This window comes from Ornithodoros turicata, chromosome 6 (genome assembly GCF_037126465.1).
Source record: "Ornithodoros turicata isolate Travis chromosome 6, ASM3712646v1, whole genome shotgun sequence".
NCBI classification, from domain to species: domain Eukaryota; kingdom Metazoa; phylum Arthropoda; class Arachnida; order Ixodida; family Argasidae; genus Ornithodoros; species Ornithodoros turicata.
This window is the reverse complement of record NC_088206.1, coordinates 16756948-16779119: the sequence shown is the minus strand read 5'-3', so window position 1 is coordinate 16779119 and position 22172 is coordinate 16756948. Positions and strand designations below refer to the sequence as shown.

At 45.7% G+C, this 22172-nt stretch overlaps 1 protein-coding gene across 5 annotated transcripts in view; it reads left to right on the top strand.

Annotated features, from left to right (window-relative positions):
- The first annotated feature begins 10980 nt into the window (after positions 1–10980).
- LOC135399284 (myelin transcription factor 1-like protein) overlaps positions 10981–22172 on the top strand; it is a 143826-nt gene continuing 132634 nt past the window's right edge. For all 5 annotated transcript variants that reach the window (XM_064631125.1, XM_064631124.1, XM_064631122.1 and 2 more), the window contains exon 1: positions 10981–11230. The gene's annotated coding sequence lies outside the window, so the exon portion shown is untranslated. The remainder of the gene's footprint in view (positions 11231–22172) is intronic.

Below are 22172 nucleotides of genomic sequence, written 5' to 3'. Positions count from 1 at the left end.
TACCGAATACTGTTTAAGGTGGTAAATATTACTCCGCTGGAAAAAATAGTGCTTTTCTTCTCGCTTCCACTAAGCTATACATATAACATTTTCAGTTTTGAGTAAGTTTTGTTGTTTCAGTAAGTTTTGAATTCCTTTCTTTTTCTTATCTCTCGGAGGTTCCGCGCCGTACTCTTCAAGTCCCGTATCTGACGTCATCCTGGTAAACACTGGTGCACACTGTTGCACGCAGAGCATGTCCCTGCGTTGTGGTACGTAACCGCTCGAGTTCACTATGTGTGTAACGAATCAGCCTTTACGGATTTGCTTGGCGGCTCTGAAATACGGGTTGAAATGCCACGTGCCCCGCAAGGAGCCATTTCGCAGAGTAGAACCAGTATTGCACCCATTGAAAAAAAAAAAAAAATCTTTTATTTATTTTTGTTTTGTTTGTTGGGCAGGGGGGGGGGGGGGAGAATGCATTCAACACGACCTTCGTCGACAATCCTAGATAACAATAATGAAGCACGGGATGGGAAAAGGGCTACGTATCTAATTTGCTATCCTTCTCCTCCTTCATGTTGCGTCCTGTCTTGTTGCCAACTCGCGAGTCCTAACTTTCATTTTCACCACGGTCTTCTATACGAATACACGTCCGCCTATCTGTCTCAACTAGGCGCACCCTACCCTTCCCCCCTGGTTTCCTTGCATCTTAGCCTGCTTTCCAGCGGAGCCTTAAACGGAGTGAACGAAGGCGTCAGGCGCAGCAAACGAGGACTACGTGAATCTTGCTGAGTAATGAAAAGAAAACAGGAAAAAAAAAAAAAAACTGCGAGGCTGGATGGCTATATATTTCTACCTGTTCCCAGAGGACCGTCGCAGAGTGGTGATGATGACGATGATGGTAGGAGAAAAAAAATGAGGAGAACGCTGTGCGCTGATGCGATGTGATAGAGAAAAAAATGGGGATGTGAGTTTCGACGAAGTCGAACTGGCTACCCCAGTACCAGTGATTCTTTAGAAACATCTGAATTTCTTCAAGTGCAGTTATCGCACGAAATGAATATACCCATCACTTGCGCAAAGCGAACTGTGTCTGCTAGAACAGTAAAGTCGAACCGGTTTTAAAGTGTCATTCGTTTCCCATTTGTAATATCCCTCTTCATCAACAAGAAAGAGAGAGAGAAGAAGAAAGAAATCTTACTTGGTAAGTTGTCCGCGCAGTGATAATAATAATAAGGTTACCGGTTAGGCTCGGCGAGAGACTTATTATTAAAATTATTACCTATATCATATCAAATTATTAATGTGGATTTATCTATATCAGTTTGTATCTCTTTCCCTCAGCGCCAAGTGGTCGCCAACAAAACCCCAGGTAGAGTGTTTGAATACTAGCTCGCTCTGTGGTGGAGTCACCCTTAGTAGAAGCGAGTGTCACAAAGCCGCCATGCTGACTCCCACGCTTGCCACGCATGAATGCTGTGTACCGATTTCACCCACTTTCTCAAACAAACCTCTTCTGCTACGATTTACTCAACTCCAAAATGTAGTGTGTAACTAAGCGTTTGCGTAACTAGCGTGTGTAACTCGCGTTTTGCGCGACCCGTAGGTGGCGCATCTTAACTCCAACATGACGGACGTATCCACGTTGTCACTTAGTTTCGATTTTGAGATTTCTGAACTGCAATGTTGGTTCTCGATGCGTTGAAGGCGAACGAGTATTAAACGCTGCTCATATACTTCTGGCAGGCCTAACCGAGTTGTCCAAAGAGAAGGCTATAGTTGTCGCGTATTATTTCCGAAGTTCCGGCGTGTTTGATCAACCACACTTCGTGAAGGTGAATTTCACGTTTACCGGTTGCGAGGCCGAAATAGCAAGCAGCGAGTGTCCTGTGCTGCAGGAATGTCAGAGACATGCAAGCACAGGATATCTGTGCTGATGCTCTCTTATAGATAAGATCTTCTAAGTGTGTAGCGCGTGTACGAATGTGGTTTAAAATTTACAGGGTAATGTTGCCACATCCGTGTGTCACAGGTACGCATGTTTTGGGGAAACCTTAACGAAACGTCGCATTCTTTCTGCATTCTTTCCCAAGTGATTTGACGCGCTGATTCAAATGCACAGTTACAAAACTGACTTGGTATACGTTTTCGCGCTATTCCTTGCGCTTTATTGCACATAATGGCTACTCAAGTTTGAAAAATATTGTTCTGTTTTGCCTAGGCTAGGTTTTGCTTCCCTTCCTGACGTGAGTTGCACAGAAGTGTGCTAAAAGCAAGAAAAAAGAAAAAGAACGTTCATCAAATATGTAGGCAGTACCGCTCCAAGAGCTCTGCCATGCACACATAAGCATTGCTGATGTAACAGGTTTGCTGATTTTGCGTCACTCAATCCATCTCTTCCGAGGATGCGATAAAGTAGGCGGTATTCCATGTGTGGAAAGAAGAAAACGTGGAAAGACAAACTGGCTGTCCCCTCGGCGCGCATAGTCGCATTGTGGCACAGAACAAAAGTCGTTTGGTTTTGTTTGCTGGTCGTTGTCTGCACTGTTTCCTTCATCCATGATTTCAACAGCAAAATACAGGTGCAGCTGAGCGACCCATGCGAAAAGCAGCAAGTTCTCCGCAAGTGAACGCGGGGTCGGCCGTGTGTACCTGGATCGGCTAGTCCCGAGTTTCACCGCTGTGCGGCGTCGACTTGGCGAAAAACGCGATAGAGCTGTGCGTGGGCGTCAAAATGGCGGAAATTCGTAGCAGACGACGCGATTGTCTTCACTCTATGCAGAGGGAGCTAGTATTGAGGCACCCTAACCCCCAGGTGGTCGAAATTATCCGCAGGCCTATCCTGCAGCACCTGCAGCGTGTCGCCATGCATAGTATAGGCTGACACATCTTACGTAGATATCTACTGGCTGGCACAGCCAGCATTGACAGCAATATTGCTGTCAATGTATATGGCATATTTAATTCTGTGAGGAGAAAAGTTTTTGCGCTTTAGTGCCAGTTTAAGAACTTAACACGTTTAAAAAATTCGTACATATCAGTATATAGAACATTTTATGTTCATTACTGTTTATTATAGCTTACATCTACACTTCTAATTGACTTCTGTTATGATGACGGTTTTCCTAGGCTGGTCACCCTTAACCCATACCAAACAAACAAACTCGAGTGCTGAAAAAAAAAACCCCTGATGAATTGCAGTTTCATGCAAGAGAAGTTCGTGAATTAATGTCTCATTGGCACTTCGTCCTCCTTCTTTTACTGATTTTCACCCAGACTTATTTCGATTTTTGGTCCATTCGAGATTTTCTCCATTCTGTTCAGAGCAATTACTGTTTTATCGGCTCATACTACTGGTAGAATGTTTTTTTTGCATTATAAAACACACCAGTTATAGCAGCAAAACAATATCTGTTACGAAACATTCCCATTCGGCCTTCGTATTTGTTGACAGTCGACTCTAGTCATAAAGCCGGAAATTATCGATCATCAACTAGTCGTCCTTGAAACCAAATTTAATCGCAGTTTCTTTTTTATAAACATCCTCATAACGTCCTCATCCTCGTCCTCATAACATCCTCATAACGTCCGCACAATGTATAACAGGAGTATACATAACACATACTAAAACACAACGAAGCACGGCGAGGCTCATACCACTCACTGTCACGGTGTCTTTCGGATACTGTAAACAAATATTACATTTAAATTTCGAATATATTTTCTATACGACACATACACACATACTAGTAGCCCAGTCCTGGTTTTTGTCAACTTAACCCCTACATCCGTACACAATCACTCCTGCCCTTCGTTTCCAACATACACAACCGCAAAAATTTCCTGCACATACATATGCGCATCTATCTATCTCAACCAAACACCCACCCCTCTTGTGCTCCCATCTCGCCAACCAGCTGAGCCAGAAAGCGAGCGAACGAGTGAACGGGGAAAGAAGCGAGCGAGCGAACGAACGCACCAGGAGCAGCAGTCGAAACCCCTTGGCGACTGTGCAGCGGTAATGAGAGAACGCGGGGCTGCCGCTATCTGCCCTTTGGCAGCGGAGGCATTCCGCCGGCCACGCAACAGCGATCACACAAAACGCTTCTCTCCCTCCCTCCACCCGACGTCTGAAAATTTTTGCTGGCCGCCGGGCGAGGGAATGGTGAACGCGCGCGCGTTCTAAGCGTCGACTCGGCGAAGCGCGCGCGCGCAACGCACTGGATGGCGGAGAACAGGTTCCAGCGCTCACACTCGGGGAGGTTTCCTATAAAATTGAAGGTGGTCGTAGTGGGTGATTTTTTTTTAATCATCTTCGTTTATGGCTATGTAGATAGGTTTCAGTTGTGTATACCAACATTGTACAATACATAGCACGATATCTTACAAAATAAATTGTAGATTAATGTGTCTTGCGAATAACATTTCCCACGCTTCGCTTGACGAACGTTTCTGAGGTCTGTTGCAAGTGTTCACTTATATCCACAGCGCATAGGACAATATCAGCTTATTGCTCTTTGTTGTTTTCTTTGTGTGTGTTTGTGTGTGTCACGCAATCTGTTGATGGTGGGACTGCTTGCCGTATAGTTTGCCACGCTCATGCGGGCAACACACGCCTTAAGCCGACTTCATAAGGCACTGTGCCAACATTTGTCTTAGAGCACCTGACAGTTGGCAGTTGTTAGCAGTTTCAATTGTTGCTGTTTTCAATATCTAGCCTTTTGACAATTTAAGCCGTAGTGTATTTGTTCTTGTGGGTTGTTTTATTTTCAAGCATAGTCCTCGCGATTAGATTACGTCAGAACCAAAATGAAAAATATAGAGATGTCAGTCCTGACAGGGTTCGAGCTTAGCTACTCCACTCATCTTTCCGGTTAGGTATCCAACAACTCTCTTGCAACATTACTTTGCACACGCAGCGGAGGTGTAACCGCAGCGCTTCTTCACTACCTGCGCGATGCCGGTCTCCTCAGCAGCCTGTGGCATCGTGGGTGGGACGGCGGAAGACCTCTGACCTCTTACCCCACATCGCTTGACTCTGACTACCCCAAGAACTTGACTACCCACTAAGGAATTATTTACCAAGGAATAGCGAGCCGTCCTTTCTGGCTGACTCTTCCTGCCAAAATAAATAGATCCCCCCGGGGTTAGGTATAGCACCGTAGATGCGATATGATGCGGTTCAGGTCCCTACTGCAACTCCATCTTCTTTTTCTTCCGAAGACATTTTTGCAAGAGAAATTTTTGTCGAATGGTACTTTAGTTTCCAGACCATTCAGTTTAGCTTTGATGTCATCATGACTTTTCCATCTCTTATTGTTGTTGTTGTTGTTGTTGTTGACGAGCAGCCTCGGGCTAACGTAAGACAGGTGTTCAAATCAGCCGTTATCGCTATGCTGGTTATTCGATGTACGTGCATGTAGTAGGCACAGATCAAAGAGATAAGAGCTGGTTTATGATGCGTGCCTGCAGCTTTGAACGGAAACAGTACTGAGCGCTCCGTCGTTGGTGATAGCCAAGGTCCTGCTGAAGACTGGGAGGTGGTGGGTTCGAATCTACCACCGGCTGTGCCGTCTGCAGTTTTCCCTGGGTGTTCCGAAGACTTTTCAGACGAATGTCGGCACAGTTCCCCCTGAAGTCGGCCCAGGACACATACTAACTCCCCTGTCCCCCACTCCTGCCTGCTGTCCTCTCTCCATCTGTCCACATCTGTACGCCGCTCATAGCCACAGTTGCTTCGCGGCGCTAACAACTGAATAAAAAAGTGAGCGCTTCTGCAATGCACATACCTGGAGCAGGTCTTCAATTCATATTCTGCGTGCAAGCTCACGGCATTTAAATATAACTCCGCTCTCACCTGTTCTTGCTTTATATATGGGGTAAGGTTGTCTTTCCTTTTTTTTTCTTTACTTGTTCCAAAGTGGTGTAGCCGTGTGCAAAAAGCTATCGTACAGCTCGTCATGAGGCCCCGGTCTCCTACACTCTGAAAACAGAACTTCACCACATAGCACGGTGAAGGGGTGAATGTGAACCACTGCACAGAAAGATACCTTTAGCACTCTGATTTGTGGAAAGGGCGGGGCGTACGCCTTCTTCTTCTTCTTTTTTTGAACTGCATAAGTGTTACGAAAAGGCGTATGCCGTGCATATATTTTTGTTCTGTTCTTCTTTCTTTCCTTTCTTCTTAATGGAATAGAAAGTCGGCCTATGCCTGACTAACCTTTCCTCACTTTCTTTTTTTTTTCGATAAACATATCCCCCTCCCCCCTCCCCGTACGCCTCTCGTTTTTAACCAATCAGGGGCAGAACGATATCATACGGGGTGGTGATTGGCTAAGAGCGGCTATGCGGTGAAGCTCTGTTTTTAGAGTGTACGGTATTATCACCAGAAGCAAATATACAACATTTGCTGCATAACTTCACTCTTACTATGCTTTGTACTACCGCTGCTTAGTATGACATTTGCTTAATGCGCTATACGATGTTACACAAAATTCCATGATATACGCCTGAAAGCATGTTTATGCTCAAGGGAAAAATACATTATTTGCTGTTGTTACGAATATAGCATTGTCTTGTTACATTCGTGTTTGTGGGTACACTGGCTCTTGCAAAGGCATTTATATCTTCTTTTTTTTTTTGCCGTTAAGTGTTCAAAAGCATTCCCCCATCGTGTTTTTATTCTTCTTCTTTTTTTTTCTTTATATATATATTTTTTTTGTCTCCCTTCGTTTGTGTTGTCACCGTTCCCTCACAAGACGGTATGACGGTTCCTGTGAAGCTGGCTACGCCGCCATAGTGCTGTTGATGTGGCGAAGCACGCTTTACGTTGTGCTCTTGGTACCGTGATGCGTGAGGTGGTGCGCCCAGCTGAGTACAATGTTTTGCACGCTACGCTTGTAGTTTCCCTCTATCCGCTTAGTACGCGTCTAGGGTACTCCTTGCGGTTGCATGTTCCTATAAAACAATGACGTCAGGCTACAAACAATCTGCTATATAAATGTCATTGGGAATTCGGCATATGTGTTGATGGAGCCTACGTGTCTGTTTCTCTTTTTCCAATTCAATTCAGTTTAAATCGGCGTACAAGCTGACTTGATAACAGCTGCAATGAAGCTAGGGAAGTCATAGTGTTCAAACAAATATGTGATGTATCGCACAATAAACGATACCCCACTGTATACCAATTCAATTGAAAACTCTAGAAGTAAATCGGAATATCATCGCAGGAAATAACTGGTTAGCGTAATGATTTAACTACTAATACACCAGTAAACCACTGCGTCATAGCGCACAACGCGTTATGACACCACCTATCCAGAACAACATCCAGTTCCTCGTTCTTGATCCGTATTATTGTACCTATAGCCAGCATTCGTAACATGTACGCCATTAGAAAGTTCATTGTCGAACAAGCCGTTCTATGAATATGTTGACCCCCTCCGCGGATGACAATGGGCTGTTGATCAGGTTCACAGATACTCGTTCCAAATCCCTATTGCGGGTAATTCTCAGACACGCAGATGCCTTTAGAGTCGCTTCCCTAAGGCGAGGCGTGTGATTGTACTTTGTGGTCGAGACCAGTGTAGTGACAGACGACTCAGGATAAGGATGGGAAAATCGCCGTATGCGTAGTATCATTTTGCCTTGGAATATCTTTTCTTTCGCGCTAAGCTTGGTTTTCCTGTTTGTGAATGTGTCGTGATATTCCATGTAAGCAAAATTCGTAGGCGGTGTTGGTATAATTCGCGTACTTAGAAGCAAATTGTTTGTTTTGCACGGCGTCATACAACTAACCATTGTTGAAAGCATCTTCACGTCAATATCTGAGGCCCTAAAGCCAGAATGATACATAGGTTTTCATGCATATCGATGATTACATACATAAATTGAATAAAAAATCGATAGAGCTCAATAAAAAGTACATCATGGCATAGGCGTACCACGTAGTTTTCAAATATGTTTTTCTTTTGTTTTGTTTAGTTGTCTATTGAATTTATTAGTACGTCCAATACCTGTATACTTACTGAGCAGAACTTTGACGCCGTTTTTAGGAAAGCACCTATCGATGATGTCCTTTGTACAGCTTCCTACTAAAACGTACCTGCCTGCCGTTTCCAGTACTTGTTTTAACCCTTTGCCACGATTTCTTGCCATCATCAACGAGCCCACCGCCATCCCTTCGACCCATCGCATTTCGTCTTTTCCATTTCTCTCTCATTTCATCCGTTATCATCCCTAGCTCTTCCCCAATCTCATCCGGCGAAAGCACTGTATGGGCGCGCGAACAGTTATAAAAGCCTCTGCCCAGAGCTGCCGCCGGAGAAGCAGAAAAATAAATAACATCACGAGCAACCTTCTTTCCCCTTTCAGGACGAAATGCACGGAAACCCGTTTCAACCACCATCTACGTTGTCCATGTGCGTTTGTGTGTGCATGCTGTGCCCGGAGGCAGACGGAAAAGGAACAGAGGGAGAGGGCGCTAACTTCCGCTCAGTACCCTTTCCCTTTTCTTCCGCGCTTCCCTATCCCTCCCTTCTACTTCCGGTTGAGCGACGTCTAACGGGTCCCGCTTGTGCTCTGCGATAGCGGTGCGCTGCTGTAAGCTGCGGGCAAAGAAAGGAAGGAGGTTGAAGCCGTGCATTAGATTGATTAATTCCGTTAATTAATGCGAGTAATTAAAATGGCGGCCGTAGAAGGGTTGGGTGGCAGCCGTTTACAAAGAGGGGAAGGCGGCATGGCCGTTTCTGGAGGGGAAGAAAAGGGGGTTAAGATGGGCGTTTTTTTTTCTGACGGTAGAGAGGAAGGTGACGACATAGCAAGGCTTATAGGTGACTTCGTGCTGAGCGATATCTAAACGTGACATTAAGCGCCAGACGTTAGGTGCTTGTTGTAGGAATGGAAGGCAATGAACGGAATTAAGCGGGGGCACTCACTCTAATGACGAGGAAAGAAAAAAAAAAGATGCCAGAGCAGTGTTCCTTAGGTAAATTTATCATAGTAATCCAGAAATGTAGAAACTTTATCAAGTGCGGTCAACACAACTCATAAAAAGATAAAAACACAAAGTATTGTTAAATACTAATAAACAGTAGTCTCGGTGTTTTTTTTTTTTTACCAAGCGGAACCTATTTTGTAGCCATTATGCACGTGCATAATGCATACAAAATAGGCCCCACCTCCCATTTTCAACAAATCAGGGGCGAGAACGTTGTCATTCGGGATGGTGGTTGGCTAGGAGCGCGTTATGTGGTGAAACTGATTTTTAAGAGTGCAGTTATGTAAGTTCCTGCAGGAATTACGGTCGATTACACCTACAATCGTGGAGGACAAAAGAGCTATTATCCCTACCTGAAGGCGAAGATATCCACTAAAAATGCATCATCCTTTTTTTTCTCAAGCCATTCCAGCACCATGACACTTGCGCGGAAAACATTAGTGAGTTTTAGTATATAGTACGCAGTCGTCTTGGCGTACGTAAGGGATTGCGTGGTGGGTCCGCGCAATGCGCAAAGCTCTGTTTCTCTTGCGCGTGCGCAGAACCATCAACCCTATCCCTTACGTACGGTATGGCGATAGCGTACTATGTACTAAAACTCTTTATTGCGTGTTCACTTCGACAAGAATACGGTGCGCAAAATACGCCGGTAGCTTATCTACGCTAACAATGGTGACCTGTTACAGATGAGATCATAAAATTTGTGCTAAAGCGAACAGGTAGCAAACTCTCCATAAAGCCTCTAGGACGGATACGCACATACACAAACAAAAACACACAAATAAAACAAATAAAAAAACCAAAAGAGGTTCTAGAGGTTTCAGGAAGTCTAACATGTACCATCAAAATATCATCGACATAGTTTTTACCCCGTCGTCTTAGAGCGTCACAGATTAAAACTTGCATCGCATTGATTGGCAAACACTATACAGTCGTTCAATACACGCGCCTTCTTTAAAAATCCAAAGTACAACTTCAAATCCACGCGCGCAATAACCCGTCCTCTAATCCGCGCGAATCCTCTCTTAACTGACCTAACTGCGCGGCAAAGCGAAACACAAAACCGAATCACAAAAACGACGCAAGGCAATACGAGCCATTCAACGGCGATTTGCTTGTCGTCAAAACGCAAACGGGCAAGCAAAACGACAAATCTCCGGCAACGAGGGAATCCCCCCCACTGCGTCCTCCGATTCTTTCATATATTTATATGTATGTATGTATGTGTGTGTTCTTTTATTCTCGCGGCTAACATTTTATTCGATAAGTCTCTTTCTCTATAAAAAAAAATAAAAATAAAAACAGGAAAGGGAATGCCGAAACGGGAATCGCTGCCACAGGTATACCGCCGCGTACTTCCCGTGCAACCGGAGTAAACAACATCGTGTTATACATAGGTTATTTTCCTTCTTGTCAAAAGCAGACAAGAAACATCGAAAGGACGAGCTCCGTCTGTCCTGCGTTTCCGAGTGTGCAAAAACTACGAAATAGGCACAGGGAGAGAGAGAAGAGGAAAAAAGGAAACGACAGAAAGATGCAATATAAATACCCGAGAAAAAATACGGGAAAAATAAGAACAACACAGCTACAACTAGGGACCTCTTATCGTGCCTACCCTTTTTGCTCAATCGCGCTACTCCTTTTATTTCCGTCTGAACTTTGTATTGTTTTTCCTTCTTTCTTAGTCTCCCGTGCCTGTCTTCCCTCTTTTACGACGCGCTAGAACGAAGGAGGAAGCAGGAAAAAAAAAGAAGAGAGAACCTTCACGGGTGCAAGAAAAAAAGAGCAGAAAAGAAAGGCCGTGCAAGGCTGGCAGTCCAAGCGCGCGGGCGCGCGCGCGAGGGAAGAGATCCAGGGGAAAAAGGGAAGGGGAGAGAAGGAGCGAGATGGAGATGAAGGGATGGTCACGTGACGGTTGGCGAAGCACGTGCGTGGTGACGTCACGTGCGGCTGGCGCCGCCTAGTAGTGTGGAGCCCGTGCCCGAAGGATGGGCCAGCAAAGTGCGTGACTCGGTGCGTGGGGTTAAGCGTCACAAGTTGAAGAAGGCGCGAGCCTTTGCACAGTACGAGCGCGTGCCGCCTGCGAGCATCTGAAAGACATGGATTGAGTGCGCTGTGTGCGGGCTGGTGGTGTGTCCGTTTTGTTTTGCAAGACAGAAGCCCGAAAGTGAAAGAAAAATTGTGTTGATTTGTTGGCTGCTGGGCCGGGCCTCAAGCGGCTCGGATGGCGGATGGTATGAAGACAGAAAGGTTAGTGCCGGTCTCTCCTGTCAAAGTAAAGTCGGGTAGCGTTTGACACATGGGCCCTTCTGCTTTGAGAGAGTTGTGACGCGTTTGTTTGCGGGAGAGGACGGGGACGTACGCGGTACGAGTCACGTGCGGAGATGCTTGCTGTGAAGGCGTGTTCGGTGTTTATCTCGATGGGGGGGGGGGGGGGTCTTGTACGATGGAAGAGTTCGGATTCCGCTCAGGTTTCAAGGCAAGCCCTTACGTTTTTCATTACAGCTCTTTTATAAAGAACGTGTAATGAGGTTATATAGTCCAAGCCATGTTCCGGTATAACATATTCCTTTTCCTTATAAAGATCATTTAATCCTGAACCATCTCATCTGCGAACGACTTTGAGTCTCTCCTCCTTTTTTTTTTTTTTTTTTTTTTTGTGGGGGGGTTAGGAATGTAGGGTTGCTGTATTGTTGGTCGTATCGACTGACAGCTATTGGTTGTTTCCACTGCCGACATACCAATGAAATTAGATGTGTTCAGGTTATGCTTATATACCAGCAATATAATTTGGCACTCGAAATACCCGATGAGTCAACCGGCGAGTCAACTCGGCGCCTGAGGTTAGAATGTGGCATCCTCACAAGGGCGATTTTATTTACTCCGTGGGAAGACCCACGTGCGAATCGCAATGCACCCGTGGCAAGTCATATGTCTTTTCGAAATGAACTTTGGAAGGCATAAAAGAAAGTGAAAGAGAAACTTACAAACCCGCATTGAATAGTTATTTCCTCCGGCCACCTTTCAAATCAGCATGGTATATAAGTGAAAAATAGACAACCCTGAGCATGGGCAAACACGAAGAAACAACACACCGCAACAGCTAAAAAAATCAGCACGGTATTCTCTTAGCATGGTAAAAATCAGCACAAATCGGCATGGTATTTTCTTGGGTAGGACCATCTTTGCCGCTTTCATTAATCCCCCGATATTGGAAGCTGTTGTCTCAGGGTGCAGACAGTGCTGTTGATCTTATAGCTTTATCTTTCCCGTTTAATGTGTTAAGTGTCCATTAACAGCAATTTATACACACATCAAACTGGCAAAGGAGGACAAGACGCATGTCATCAGTATCTAGTCCTAAAATAACACAAGAGTACACGAGTACTGACCTATCCAAGCCATCAGATAATTTGGAGTTGATAACCTTGCCTTCGACGTACCGGAACCCAATGAACGGGTAGGACTCTGGGTCACCGATGCTACTTTATATTCCGGTAGGTACAATACCCTCGCGTTGACGTTACCAGTGGTCTACAAGACCTTTGTAATGTCACAACGCATTTTAAGGTGTAACGTTAAGAGCTAGACGATTTGTTATGCGCACTTGTCTCTAACTGTCCTCCTTCGTATGTGTATGTTCCTGCGTCATTATCCCCAACACAGCGTCAAAAGTTCCTGCGAGACATCACTCATTAAGTCCTGGGAAGTGTGTTTTAACTGTTTATCTCAATGATATTCATGATTCACAACGATGTCGTTCCCTTTGCTGCTTTCTTGAAAATTAGAAGCGTACGCCTTTTTGTGACACTTATGCCGTTATAATAATTGATACACAGTTCATGTGTCACAATTAATACATACGTTACGATAATACAATTCTCTGTACAGGGAGAGAGTGTGGCGAACGCCCTTTTTTGACGGTTATCCAGTAACGATAATTGTCACAGAAGGGCGTACGCCCCGCTCTCTCCTCAGGTCAGAAAAGATAACTATCATTCGATATTATTGGTTGGCGCAGAGCCTGCACTCTAAAAGCAAAACTTCACCGTATAGCACGCTGTGCGCCAACCATTGCCACGAATGATAGGGTTATTGCTTCCGATTCGAAATGAGAGGGGTCGTACGCCTTTTTGTAGCAATTTGGATACATGAAAATTTCAACAAAAAGGGCGTGCGCCCCCCACCTCTCTCTCTCTCTTCGAATCAGAAGCGGTAACCCAATGATTCATGGCAATGGTTTGCCCACAGCGTGCTATGCGGTGAAGTTCTGTTTGTAGAGTGTACGTATCTGAAGTAGAAAGGTAAAAGACAGTCAAGTTTTTTGTCGCTGTATAGAAGCTGAGACAACCCAAGAGCATCATACACTCTTGAAACAGAACTGTTATCCCGAATGACATCGCTCTCCCTCCTGATTTGTGGAAAGTTCGCCTTTTTGATACACTTATGCCGTTACGTTCATTGTCACAAAAGGGACGTACGTCCCGTGCTGTCCTCAAGTCAGAAGGGCTAACGGTATCGTCCCGTGCAATGTTTGGTCTTTAGTGTGTTGTGTGGCGAAGTTCTGCTTTAAGTGTGTTGTCACTATATTATTAGAGAGTTTTAATACATCATAGGTTATCGCCTTTGCGTACGTAAGGGATAGCGTTGGTGGTTCTGCGCACCGCGCGCGAAGCTCTCTTTCAGTTGTGGGCGTGCGCGTACGATGTATTAAGACTCTCTATTGCGTCAATCACTAACGAATAGTATTCCTGGGCAAGTCCTGTTATCTTAAGGTACCAACTGTAAAGCTAATCTAATGAACTCAGAACCCTCAATGATCTGCAACAGATACATGACGACGATGACATGAGGATGGATGACATGAGGTGTTTGACCACCGCACCGACATGACATGTTACCAGTGGTCTACCTCAACCTACCTAGTGTCAAGTGGTCTACCTACATGTTACCAGTGGTCGGACCGCAACACCTGCAGTGCCATATCATTACGTGTGTGTTATTATATGAATGATGACGGAAATAAAATGGACGCACCACACACACGTGACAGGTGAGGCACACGCTTGTAGGTACACACCACCTAGTGGATATAAAGCTCTATACACACTGGTATATGAATAAGTCACAATGGCTGCGGCCAACTAGAGCTTCGTTTTGTCGACAAGTCCACCAGCGGTGACTCTCTCCTGAGTCACTAGTGAAATGTTCCGAGGTGTCGATGCAGTAAAATTATAATTCATCATGCTCAGAACGGGTATTGGTGGGAATCAACGTTCAGTTTTGCTCCAAGTGCTGGTGTGGTGATTCGGGCAACTGTATCCACTACATTCGGGAACATAAAAGGGTGTCGCCGACCACAACCGTGCTGCAAAAAAATTTACGGAGACTCTTTCGACCATACATGACACGTGTCCCGAACATGGTGAGCTGGCAATAAACACGGTACAGCGCACGAGGGACAGACACGGACTGTTCTACCATGTCTATTGACGACCAACATGCTGCCCATCTTTGTGCACACATGGTGAGCTGTGCACTACAACAAATATTCTCGAATGTACCCTTCTCCCGCTAGATGCTTTTTCTGGAATGATAAGTAACGAAAATCTGCAACCAAGCTACAGGACGGGGATACCCGACGTTTCGGAGCCAGTTCGGCTCCTTCCTCAGGGGCGACTATAGTAGTCGTTGGCAGCAGGGTTCTTGCCGTAGTTCGAATTTCGTGATTCGTCGGATTGCTTTTCAGTCACGTGACGGAGGCCGCTGACGTATACGCTGGGTAACGCTCCAACAGATCGGTTAAGGTGTCCACGTGTGGAAAGGTGTGTTTCCGGCAAGAACGCTGCTGTCAACGGTCACTATACAGTGGCCCCTGGGGAAGGAGCCGAACTGGCTCCGAAACGTCGGGTATCCCCGTCCTGTAGCTTGGTTGGAGATTTTCGTTGCTATTGTTGTTTTCTTACCCAACCGGAGGCACCTGCGTCGAAGATGTTGACGTTTTCTGGAATGTACTTGAACAAAGCAACGAACAAAACAATATGCGCAGGAAGGAAAATTTACATTGAAGCTTCCCTTGGTCTTCCGGCAAACTTTCCCGGCGAATGTCGGCACAGTTCCCCCTGAAGTCGGCCCAGGTCGCATCATGCCTCCCCCCCCACTCCTTCCTGCTGTCCTCTCTCCATCTGTCCATGTCTGTACGTCGATCATAGCGGTTGGTTCACAGTTAATTCGCGGCGCTAACGCGGAAATTAAAAATAATAAATAATACAATTTACACTGTGAGCATGGCGCGACTCACATCTCGTTGGTGTAATGCTACACCACCAGACAAACTTGAGCCAACTGAAAGGCGTCAAACTACACCGCCGGCAAGAGCATCCATGGACCGGTTATTGGGAGAATTCGGACAAAAAGAGGAAAGATCAATCAAACGCAGATCGACTTGCTATCACATTTAAAAGAAGGGAGAAAAAGAACAAGGCGATAGAAAACACCCGAACAGCGCGTGTCAGTCAGGAGTCTCAGATCAATATTTCGACACCTTTACAGACGTATTTATTACATTTACGGCTATACGTAACTACAAAATAAAAGCACCACACAACACACTAAAAGCGGACCACTTCAGAAAATGGTAGCATTATCACTCATGATTTGAGCAGAAAGCGGATCGCACGCCTTTTTCTGACCATTACCAAAGTGTCACAAAAACGAGCGCTCCTTTCAACAAACCGCGAAAGAAAACGTGTATCATCCCGAATGATCGTGGTTGGCGAGGAGCGAGAGTGGAAGGTGAACCGGATTCGAATGAACCGCGGTGCTCTCTGGGTGTATAATATCTAGGGAAGGTGCAATAAGCTGTGCGAACTTTCTGCCGGTGATTTCGGATTGATAGTTGGTGTATTGAGAGATAACAACACTCTGGTTACACTCTTAGAAATGAACTTCACCGCAGAGCACGCTCTTGGCCAACCATCATGTCGAATGATATCGTTATCTGCCCTGATTTGTTGAAAACGGGAGGCGTACGCCTTTTTTATGACAATTATGAACAGCATATGTGTCACAAAAAAAGGCGTACGCCTCCCGTTTTCAACAAATCAGGGCAGATAACGATATCACTCGACATGATGGTTGGCCAAGAGCGTGCTCTGCGATGAAGTTCATTTTTCGAACGCATTTTTCATCTATCGAACGCCCAACGATAAGTGCAAAAGCAGCCGCACTTCTGATTCAGTTGTGTCAAGGACTCTTAAAACAGAGGGGCGCGTATAGTGATATTGGGTTGCCGTCGATGGCCACACGCAGGAATGCCTAGTCAATCGCAAGGAAGGGATGAAGGGACGCACCGCCATTCATCCTTTACTTACTTCACCACATAACACGCTGAAGGTCAACCGTTGCATAAGTGTTACAAAAAGGCGCATGTCCCCTCTTTTTCAACGTGTCTGAAGAGAGAAAGATGTCACCCGAAATGATGGTTGGTTAGGAGCACGTTACGCGGAGAAGTTCTGTCTTGCGATACTGGAAGGACCCGGGAGGCGACCCGGGTTCGAATCCGGGCGCTGGATGTGCTGCTGGGTGTTCTCCCTGGGTTTTCCTCAGACTCTTTGAGAGAAATGTCGGCACAGTTCCCTGTGAAGTCAGCCCAGGACGCACAATCCGCCCTGCGATAGTCGTGACGTTGCCCGCCTGAGCATGGCCGACAACGGCCAGCAACTCCAACAACAACAACATATATATTGTGATGATGAAGTGGGGAGCTTTTCCACTTTAGGAGTGGAACGCGCCAGCAACTCCATCACCAACACCATCATCTGTTTTGCGAATGAAGTTTGGCAACAGTTTTTGTTTCTTTTGTTTTCTATCGTAGTTTGTTTTGTTCATCTTCATCACAGTTAAATACAGACATATGTGGACTGAAATGGCAAGCCGTGTTGGACAGTCACAAGACAGTTGACAAGATGACACAAGGGACTCTATCACCAAAGGTCTTGTGAGGGAAAAAGAAGAACAAAGCGAAATATACAACACATTCATAGTACACAGTTAACACAGTACACAGGTTTGGAATGTGTACTGGCAAATTTAGGGACAAGAATCTTACCGTAATCTACAACGAAGCTATAGATATCAGGGAGGGGGAGGTGGGGGACGTTCTAATGAAAAGTAGACCGTTTTCGAAATCCCACTTCAAATTCTAAGTGAATCTGCAATATATATTGAGGATCCAGAACTTTTCAAGCCAATTCACACACACACGCACCAAGGCACCGGCAAACATTTGGAGGCAAAGAGACCCGCCCTGTTGTACGGCGATGATGCGTACCAGGAAATATTTTACGTCGCGGAGCTTTCAGTAGCTCATATCCGTAGCGAAGAAACTAAGTTGCACTCAGTCATCTATTTACAAAACTACCTTCGTTACCAGTCTTCATCTTCCGGTCCTCTTTACTGATCATTTATGAGATTATACATTGCCAACCCTACCTCACTAAACAAGGCATCTACACCTGCTGACAGAGACGCGAGAGGGGCAAGTGCATTGATACGAGACGGGACAATTCTTCCGGAATCCCCAGGGAAAAACGTTTAATATAAGGCAGCGTGCAAGACGGTGAACACTGGAGTAAGCCCTATAGCCGTAGAGAACGGGTGTCGTGGCCAAGTTCTTAAAACGTTCCTTGCGCTATCAGTGAACGCGGTGATTGTGTAACTAATCCCACGGCTGAGCGTGCTTCCTCTTGGTTACACTGGACTTGCCGTTACACTTTCCAGGCGTACAATGGCACTCCTCGACCTGCGGTCGTCTTAGGAAGAACTGTAACCTTTAATGTGCTGTTATGTCCAGCTGGCAGAAGACATGTTCTTTCGTCTATAAGACTTCGCATATGCTCCTGAAGTTCGTTTGCCAGCTTTTCAAATTGTCAGTTCCGCTAACCTTCTTCGATGTTTGCCTCTGGCAACAGCGAGGCGTTGTCTGTGTCGAGCCGCCTTATAGCAAACCTTAAAAAGACGAACTACGCATGCGCGCGTCTGCAACGAGGCGCGGTCCAAACGATGGATTGCCTTAGCATCAGCGGCTGCAGCACGGGGTTCGAATCTCGATCCACGGTAGGGCGTGGACCCTGTGCCCGTAATTGGAGGGCAGAGGGGGTAGATATCTGGCGACGCCATGAGGCTCATCCATCATCCTGCCTGGGACGCAGCCTCCCTTGCTCCCTACTTTTGTTCTTTTTGCCCAACTTTCCTGAGTCCCTCACTCGCTGGCACGTGCGCACAAGAAAGGAGATACAAAGAGAGAGAGAGAGGATAAGAAGAAGGGAAAGGAAAGTTCTTGTGTGGCAGTGCGATAATTCGTTCCGTCATTAGCTTGTCATTTGGCTAAGTTCCTCTCAAACTCTTGTTGCCCGCGCTTTTCAAGTTGGTCGAAGTATTTGCCTATCGGAAAGATTGCCTGGCAGTTGGCTGCGTTGCCGAAATAAATCGATGTATGTCTATCACAATGTCTGCCATAATTATCTCTGAGGAAACTATAATACGCGTTTGAAGATGGGTCCAAGCTTCGGTTGTGCGCCTTATCTCGTAAAGTCTTTCGAAACTCTGGAAATGATACGCAGGAAATGCAACAGTGAAGCCTTCTTTATTCTTTCTTTCTTTAATTCCTTTTTTTTCTTATGTTTTAATTTTCTTTATTTGTTTATTTATTTCCGGAATAGCAAGCCGACGTCCCGGTTGGCCGACCTTTCCCCCGTTTTTTTTTCCTTTTCGTCTAATAAATATATCCCCCACTTCTTTAATATTCACAAGCCCCCCCCCCCTTCCATGTAGTAGTCTACATTTCTTCAGGTGACACCTGAAGAACCGTAGACTGCTACATGAAAGGGGGGGGGGGGCTTGTGAATATTACAGAAGGCTTCACTGTTGGATTTCCTGCATGTCATTACTATTCTGGACGCTGGTTGCTTTCTTCACTTTCATCTGCTGAAACTCTGGAAAGATAAATTTCCAGATTCTTGGTCATCTTCTCTGTCAACTTCAACCAATTGTATACCTACACTCTTAAAAATGAACTTCACCGCATAGCACGCTCCTAGCCAACCATCATCTCGAATGATATCGTTATCTGTCCTGATTTGTTGAAAACGGGAGGCGTACGCCTTTTTTGTGACACTTATGCTGTTCATACTTGTCACAAAAAGGCGTACGCCCTCCATTTTCAACAAATCAGTGCAGATAACGATATCACTCGAGATGATGGTTGGCTAGGAGAGTGCTATGCGGCGAAGTTAATTTTTAAGAGTGTAGCCAATCGGATTTGATTGTCTCTTCCGTTTGTTCCGTCGTGATTCTTTTTCGGACAAAGATGGAATTGTTGGCATACCGTTTATCCAAACGTACATCATACAATGGGATTTTTCTTCAAATAATGGAATGAGATGCTGTCTCAAGTACAACTATAAGCTGCGCTAGGTGTGTTTTGAAAGCCCATCTCACACACATAATAAGCTATACGCAATGGGGTAGGGTGCCACTATTCCCGTGACGAAACACCTCATCCCGTCATCACCGGCTGACCTTTCCTTTTTACCTGCCTCTTTTCTTTTTTTCTTTTTTTTTTTTTGTAATAAACATATCCCCCGCCCTCATCATTCATGTAGTTGAGTTGTTGTTGTTGTTAAAGCAGACGTGTTTTTTTTTCTTTCTTATTATTATTTTACGTTCACGTACAATGCAAGCTCAAAAACCAGTTCTGCACGAAACACGCCGAAAATTGGAAGGGGACTAGAAATGCAGCGGAGGTCGACGAACGGGTGCTTGAATTCTGTTCATAAGAGCACACAAGCATATACGACGGGAAGTACAACAGAAAGTAACAGAACGTAAGATGAAGGTTGGAACATAAGGCGAGAAAAGTAAGATGGAAAAGTTACCCTGCGTGTTTCAGAAGGATTAATTTTCCTTTTTATATTCCTGGCAGTTTCCTCCACGCTTGGCCATGCAGTTTGCTCGCGTGCACTTTGCTGTGCTGTTGCTTCCAAGCCTAGCAGAGCATGGTCATGTTCCCGTTGAAGGACATTGGAAGAATGTACCCCTTTTAATATCACTGTCCACGAATTTACTCTCGCTTGGTTCTCTGTGGGTATATATGTTAAAGGGGCGGAATGAAGGATGTCGTTACCTTGACAGCAATACAAAAGGAACGGAATTAATCCGTTGCATGGTAAAAAGCGCATGCGGAGCGGCCTGTCATTGGTCTCCTCAAACGATCTCCCGCGGTGATTGGACAAATCGTCCAAAGCGCGGGGGATCGTTTGAGTAGACCAATGAGAGCCCTCTCTGCATTGCCACTCGTTTTGAGGAGGAGAGAGAGAGGGAAAGCGTAAATTGTTGTTTCGTTCGCGCATAAATCACAAAGAATGCAACGGATGAATGCCATTCCTTTTGTATTGTTGTCAAGGTAACGACGCGTTTCGTTCTTCGAGGAGAAATTTTTGCACTTTGGCGCCTCATTAAAAGGGTTGCAACATTTCGCCTCCTGTTATGCTGGGTAGACGTAAAAGACAAGTATTTGCATTTAAAGGGACTGTCGCATCCAGAAAAGTGTCTATAAGGCCGATACTGTAATGTTTGGCACTACTTCGCAGTCTTCTTGGCCAAATTTCTCTTCCCAAAACAGCTCAGGTATTAAATAAACGAGTTTTAAAGATTCGCAGTCCCTGTGCACCCGAAGAAGCCCCAGCGATAGTAACATCATGATGACGTAGGCCAGGCACACCAATGGCAGCGCAGCGCAGACGATTGTCTCCGAGCTCGTCTGCTTCGCATCGCAATATACTAAGTGAAAAGTACTCTGTAAACACGCCGATTTTCGCTTATGAGTGTGAGTTCTGATGGAACCCGCTGTTACATTCCTCGCTAACCCAGAAACGGCATTCCGATATTCCACAAGCCGATCACAGATCTCCGTGACTGCAAATGCCAGCCCGCCTCGACAGTCGCCAAAGGGCGCTCCCTGATTGGACCTGTCCGTGTGACGTTTTCTCCTATCACGAGAGGGAATTCCGCCGTACTCTCAACATACGGCGCCTGCTCATGTCGTGCAATGCACCAAATTGAACAGAAACTCCTCCTCTAATTCGTGTCGGATTTTCGGCGTTATTGTCCACGATGAACGAGGGGTAAGACGGTGCTATCGTTTCGGAAATCCACGCTTTACGCGCGTAGAAAACTGAAACTGCGAACACTGAAACTTACCCGTCTGCGACGTGAGGTTGCAACGGGAAAAATCACGTGTCTACGAGAACCAATAGGTGGAGGTGTACGCGCGGTTGTATCCTCGCGACATCCTTGTTTGCGGACAGAAACATAATGTTTTCAAATCCGCACGGATAAAATGCGGGTAAAACCTGACGTCTCAGCGGTACGCGCGGATATCCGCATTTTGTCAGGAAATAAGCATTAGTGCCCCTGCCGACGTCCCCTTGGCGGGGGACGGGGAGGGGGAGACATACGAGCACGCAGTTACGCCAAAATGCCGTCGGAATGTGCAATCGCTCGTAAATTTCGCTCGTAAAAAGCTTGTAACAAACATTTTCCCCCGTGCAGTTTTTTCTTCTATACAAATGAATTCAATATCCGTGCGGATCATGATACACTTATTTTAACGCGTGGTTGCGGGTGCGATCACAGTCTTACATATGCGGATACACTCTTCAAACGTAACTTCACCACAAAGCGTGTATCACTTACCCTTATCACTCCCTATAACGTGATACCCTTATCACTCCTGATTTGTGGAAAGCGTGCGGTGTACGCCTTTTTGTGACACTTAACATGACTGCATAAGTGCCCCAAAAGGAGTACGCCTCCCGTTGTTAACCAATCAGGGGTCAGAACGATGTCATTCTGGATTTTGGTTTGCTAAGAGCGTGCTAGAAATAGCGTGCATAGAAATCAAGAGAACGGTGTCAATCTGAACGATGGTTGACTAGGCGAAGCTCTGGTGAACTACTCTGGTGACACCCCTGGCTTCCCGCCAATGGACAACTGACATTCTCTCCCCCTATCTATGCTGAGAAGAGTTGATCCAACGCTCGCTTTCCGCATGCCACGAAACACCTCTCGTCAAGATGCAGCGTTAATTCATGGAATGCGACTCGATGTGGCTTTTACAGCTCAGTGGCGT